Source organism: Zeugodacus cucurbitae, chromosome 6 (genome assembly GCF_028554725.1).
Source record: "Zeugodacus cucurbitae isolate PBARC_wt_2022May chromosome 6, idZeuCucr1.2, whole genome shotgun sequence".
Classification (NCBI taxonomy): domain Eukaryota; kingdom Metazoa; phylum Arthropoda; class Insecta; order Diptera; family Tephritidae; genus Zeugodacus; species Zeugodacus cucurbitae.
Window position 1 is genome coordinate 19,097,251 of NC_071671.1, and position 7,031 is coordinate 19,104,281.

Below are 7,031 nucleotides of genomic sequence, written 5' to 3' on the forward strand. Positions count from 1 at the left end.
TGCAATTTGGGTCCACATAAAAGCGGAGCTCATGGCTGCCCGCATCATATTCACATGTCTATATGTTGGTATATATGTATGTATATATATGTACATATGTTCAAATTGTATGCAAGAGTGTCTGTGATAATTCGGTTAAGTGATATATGAGCAGTCATCTTCAAATGTTCATAAATACGAGCAATGCATGATGAATATGTGCAAATTGCAAGTAGATAATATATGTATACATACATATATGTACATACATATGTACATATATGTATGTACATATGTACATATATGTACATATGTATGTATGTGTGTATGTGTGGCAATCTACTTCATACAATGCCCGATATTAACGTAATGATACAAATATTAACTCGTAGTAACAAAAGAAGCGACCACAAATTATAATTTATGTGTGTAGATGGTGGTAATGTTTTGACAACAACAACAACAAATACAAATAATAAAAACAATTACAACAAAATAGCACAAACAACAATAATAATATGTAAAAACAACAACAGCAAAAAAAGCAAAAACAATAACAACAAATTTCAAAAGAACAACAACAAAAGCAATAACAACAATGTGAAATATAATAATGAGAATCATAATAATGTTAACGCTATCAAGCCAAGTTGTTGTTGTTTTCTGTAGTTTGTTTGTTGTTGTTGCGTTGGCAGCAGCTTGTTTTTGGCGCCTTTATGTTGTGTATGTCTCTATGTGCATTTGTGTAACGCTAACCCTAAGTGTGGCTCCGAAATCAAGAGCAACCGGTAACAATAACACTTACAACATATGTACCGTTATAAATTTATATACATAACTGTGCATATATAAATATGTAAGCACATTAGCCACATTAATGCAATGCTTCTGAAAACAAAAGCCCAAAAATAAATTGAAATATTCAACACAATTATCCATATATGTAGTATAGTAGGTATGTACGAGTGACAAGCGGAGCGATGAAGTGTCAAAATTTGCTATTATTATTTTATGACTTGTTTTTAAAAAAGAATATGTTAAAAAAATTAATGGAAACAAGAAAGGAAGGACTAAGTTAGGGTGCAATCGAACATTTTATACTCTCGCAATTTATTGATGTAACTTTATTAAATTATCACACAATTTGATCTAAAAAATTCGGCATGAAGGGTATTAGAAATCATTGGATATCGAAAATCATAATGTATAGTATATGAGGGCTAAGGTACTTCCTGAACCGATTTAATTAATCTTCAGCACCAAGGTATACTAATTCTAAGACTATATGCTCACTTAATCTGGCTGAGATATTTCACATATTACCGATTTATAAGGTATAGAGCCCACAGTATTTTTGAAAAGCCTATAATTTTTTTGACAGAGACACACTGTTAGACGAATAATCCCTATGGATTAGATTAAAATATCTGAGAGATTTACCGATATTTTCAGTGAAAAATTACCCTTAGACAATGAGTTCTTCACGTTCGATATCTGGGGTCTTGAAAAGTTATAGTCCGATTTCGACAATTTTTTCACAAAAGATGCCACCCCTCAAATACAATATTTGTGTAAAATTGTATTCCTCTATCTTTATCAGGGCCAGTGTCATCAGGGTGTCAAGAAAAGATTATATACCGAATTTCATTAAAATCTGTCGAGTAGTTTCTGAGATATGGTTTTTACCCATAAGTGGGCGACGCCACACCCATTTTGAATTTAAAAAAGATCCTGAAAATTTAGTGTTTCTGACGTTTTTCGTTAGTGAGTTAATGCACTTTTAGTAATTTTCAATATAACCTTTGTATGGAGGTGCGCGTGGTTATTATCCGTTTTTACTTATTTTTATGGTTTGTAATGGGGTACGTAAGAAAATTGACTGCAAAAAGTTTGGTTTGTATAGCTTTTGTAGTTTACGAGATACATAAAAAATCTTATTAGAGGCGGGTCCGTGGACGACATCCGGATTTCAACTCGTCTCGTCACTATGATCATTTTGATATATATAACCCTATATCTAACTCTTTTAGTTTTATGACTTACAAACAACCGTTATGTGAACAACTCTTAGCAACTTTGTTGCGATAGTATATGTACAAATATTTCGTAATCGGTTGAGTTTAGGTTGCATTGTTAGGTTGCAGCGTCGAGCAGCAAATCGATCATTTTAATGCATTGTCTACGAACGAGTCATTGTTATAAGCTAGTTAATTTAGTAAATGATTAACACTCATGTGGTTGCGGTTCTAATCTCTTCCTTGATGAAAAATGTTATACAGCTGAATTCAATACAAGATAATAAGTGTATATCTCATTAAAGTGACATAACTACTATCGTATATTATGCCAGTCTTATAACAGATCAGTCTTGATCTAATCCAGTGTTATGCTAATTAATTGTAGATGATTCTTATTTCTTACACTTGCTTTTATACCAGTTGGTTGGTTGATTGACTAGCGATATCAAATGTATAATTGTCTACGATAATGCCAGTCTTATACTAATTAATACCAGTTGATTGACTAGTGATTCTTCAGTCTGTAAGAGAAGCTATGCCACATAATCAAGAAATATGCTGCCACAAAAGCTCAAGGAGTAATTTCGTTATTGGCTATCTGTGCATAGTATGGCCTAAGTTACGGTTTTACCTTTAGGTAAAGGTGCGCAAGTGCGCAGACAGCTAGGCAAGCGTTGCTCAACAACCAGCACCTGTGTAGTCCAATGGGCACCCATGCGTTGAGACTTGAGATCCTCGTGGATGCAAGTTGCCAAAGCTGTTTGGAGGAAGGTAAGGTGGAATCATCTAAGCATTTCCTCCTTCATTGTCCAGCTTTTGCTAGGCTGAGGTTGAAACACCTTGGAAGCCTCACCTCCGGCGAATCTACCGAATCGGCTAGAATTGACATTAGACTACTAAAGAAGTTCGTAACAGATTCCAAGCTTTTTCATGAATCTTTAAAGTCTTTCATCCTTTAGGAGTTTATTGGTATCACAAAGGATAGCGCTCAAAACTGTCTAACTGTCTTCGTGTATATGTAGAGATCTGTCTACTAAACTAACCTAACTTAAATAATTGAACCTCTAGAACCTCTTTTATCATATTGTCCGAAATGAGTCCAAAAACTTAAGTCTCTTAACCTAATCCTTCGAATCTATTATGACATGTATATGTGTAGCGAGTGGGAGAGAGAGTGATAGAGTGCATTAACTGCTTGGAAGCTACGTCAAAGAGTACATTATGGATTTCAAAGTTGCTGTTAAAGAGTTTAAATTCGATAAAAATTTACTGTTGAAAATATTGCTGTAAAGGTTGCTATCAGTTTAAGATAATTATTTTAATTTAATAATTCAATTTGAAATTAATAATTCAAATATGATTGATAAACTGGTGAGGTTTAGTTGTGTTTTATGCTAACTGTGAGTTGTCATCTGTTAAAAAGTATACATTTAATTGGTGAATAGAAGACAAGCCATTTAGGGAATATTAACTATGTAATTATATTTTTAATTGAAGGTAGCTTGAAAAGGAAAAAAAAAATCAATTATCATTCCGCTACTTTAATAACTAGTAAGTAATATTTTATGAAGTACAATATCTGAGAATCTGTACTACAATCAACCGGATCTTTCCACACATTAAAAATGTCGCTGTAAAATCGCTTCTGTTCGTTGTGCTGTAAAAATTGTCAATCAAAACGCCTTTATGGTTGTTGGTATGTGTTGTGAACCATTTATGCGCTCACCGCAAACCGGGTACTACTATATATACTCGCATGTATGTTTGTAAATGAGTGTGTTTAATATATAAGTGCATTCTTGAAATAGAAGCGAGAACTTCAATTGAACTCACGGAGAATTCATATGATTATTTTAACTGAAGCTTATGTGGGTAGTCTCTTTAATAACGGTAAGAAAAAAATGAAATATAATGCAGCAGTTAATCGACACCTTGAACGAGTCACAGATTAGTGCATATGAATTACGAATTTAATTTTAATTGCAATTCCATTAACGGTTTTTCCATGCATATGAGTTGTTACTGAATTGTTATGCAGAGTGGTGCCATATGCAGATAATATATTTGTAAGTGTGTGTCATATTTTTGTCGCTTGCTGCTATGCTCGTTTATGTAACCGTAGTTACCTTAGAATCGAACATTAAAAAATCATTAAAACGGCATTTTTATGCCTTTTGACTAATTTATTAAATGCCAATTAACAAATCAACATTGTTGGAGGCCTTACGCAGCAGCAACAACAAATCTATATTTAACAATATATGAGTGAAATATATGTATGTATATATACAATTTTGCAGTAAAAAATACAACAATAACAAAAGGTGATGAGACAACTGAAGTTTTTGTGTAAAATGATTGAATGAAACAAAGAAGTTGTAAATATACAGGATTTCTTTGTAAATATAAACTTTTTGTACGTATATATGAACATATATGCATTCGTATTTCCCCTTATGTATCTATTTCGATTAGCAAGTTAATTTGTATTAAACATTGTACGGGGAGTGACTTGCGGAAGCCATAAACTCATTGTCTGAGTGGTGCATGATAAATGAGGCGAGCACTCTAACTCTTAGATGAAAGAAAAAAGTAAAAATTTTCACAAAAAAAAAACAACACAAAATTAATAAGATAATATAAACAAGTAAGGAAAGGCTAACTTCGGGTGTAACCGAACATTTTATACTCTCGCAATTTATTTAGAGATTTACCTACATTTTCGGTGAAAAATTACACTTAGGCACTGAGTTCTTCATGTTTGATATCAGGGGCCTTGAAAAGTAATGGTTAGATTTTGACAATTTTTCCACAAGTGATGTCACAGCTCAAGTACAGTATTTGTGTAAAGTTTTATTTCGCTATCTTTATCGGTTCCTTATGTATACATTATAAAGTGAACGAATCAGAAGGATTCAAAATTGAGTTATGTGGGAAGTAGGCGTAGTTGTGAACCGATTTCGCCCACCAGTGTCATCAGGGTGTCAAGAAAATATTATATACCGAATTTCATTGAAATCTGTCGAGTAGTTCTTGAGATATGTTTTTTGACCCATAATTGGGCGACGCCACGCCCATTTTCCATTTTGTAAAAAAATCTCAGTGCAGCTTCCTTCCGCCATTTCTTATGTAAAATTTGGTGTTTCTGACGTTTCTCGTTAGTGAGTTAACGCACTTTTAGTCATTTTCAACCTAACCTTTGTAAGGGAGGTGGGCGTGGTTATTATCCGATTTCTTTCATTTTTTGACTGTATAAGGAAACGGCTAAAATAAACAACTGCACAAAGTTTGATTTATATAGCTTTATTGGTTTGCAAGATATATACAAAAAACCTATTTGGAGGCGGGGTCACGCCCACTTTTCCATAAAAATTACAAATTACCCCTCCCTAATGCGAACCTATGTTCCAAATTTTATTTTCATAACTTTATTTATGGCTTAGTTATCGCTCTTTATGTGTATTTGGTTATCGCCATTTTGTGGGCGTCAGTGGTCAGATTCCGCCCATTCGACCTTAACCTTCTTATGGTGCCAAGGAACACGTGTTCCAAGTTTCATTAAGATATCTCAATTTTTACTCAAGTTACAGCTTGCACGGACGGACAGACGGACGGACGGACGGACAGACATCCGGATTTGAACTTTACTCCTCACCCTGATCGCTTTGGTATATATAACCTTATATCTAATTCGTTTAGTTTTAGGACTTACAAACAACCGTTATATGGACAAAACTATAATACTCTCTTAGCAACTTTTGTTGCGAGAGTATAAAAACATGAAATTATAAAATATGATGACAAATATAAAGAAGAGAAAGCTTTAAAAAAATAAATTTTTTTATAAAATTTATTCTATAAAAAAAAACGGTATATTTTATTAAAATGAATATAACTAAAAATAAATATTTAAATAAATAAACAAAAAAAAAAAGAAATAATACGATATAAACAAATACTATATATATTGTAAAGTAAGCGATTCAGATAGTCTTCAAAATTCTGGTATATAAGAAGTAGGCGCGGTTGTGAAGCGATTTGGCCTACATACATATCATTGGGATGTAATGTAACTATTATAAACCAAGTTTCATTGAAATCGGTCAAGTAGTTCCTGAGATATGGTTTTTGACCCATAAGTGGGCGACGCCACGCCCAATTTCTATTTTGTAAAAAAATCTGAGTGTAGCTTCCATCTGCCATTTCTTATGTGAAATTTATCATAGTGCGATCCTTCATACCAAATTTTATTTCCATAGCTTTATTTATGGCTTAGTTATGGCACTTTATGTGTTTTCGGTTTTCGCCATTTTGTGGGGTGGCAGTGGTCCGATTTTGCTCATTTTCGAAAGCAACCTTCCTATGGTGCCAAGTTTCATCAAGATATCTTAATTATTACTCAAGTTACAGCTTGCACAGACGGACGGACGGACGGACGGACGGACGGACGGACAGACAGACATTCGGATTTGAACTCCACTCTTCACCCTGACAACTTTGGTATATATAACCCTATATCTAACTCGTTTAGTTTTATGACTTACAAAAAACCGTTATGTGAACAAAACTATAATACTCTCTTTAGCAACATTTGTTGCGAGAGTATAAAAAAAATATTTATAAAATTTTTTAGAAATATAAATGAATTTAAGAAACATTAAAAAAGAAAAAATGTCTAGTAAGAACGTTTCGTATTGTATAACTACAGTTTCTATATATACAAAGTTTTTTATAACATATATACATACATGTACATAAAAGTTTGGAAAAAGTATATTTTAAAGTTTTTTTTAACCGCATCATCTAATTTCAAAGATGTTGCAACAAACTAGCTATCTTTACATTACTTATATAATACTTTCAGCTGCTGAGAAAATAAGCAAAATACAGAGGAACTTCCATAACTCGAACTTCTTTAATATAAGTCGAATTTTTGAATTGGCAATAGCGTTTAGAAATAATATTTCATACAAATTTCCTTCTATAACTCAAACTTCTATAACTCGAAGTTCTCCATAACTCGGACTCTTGAAG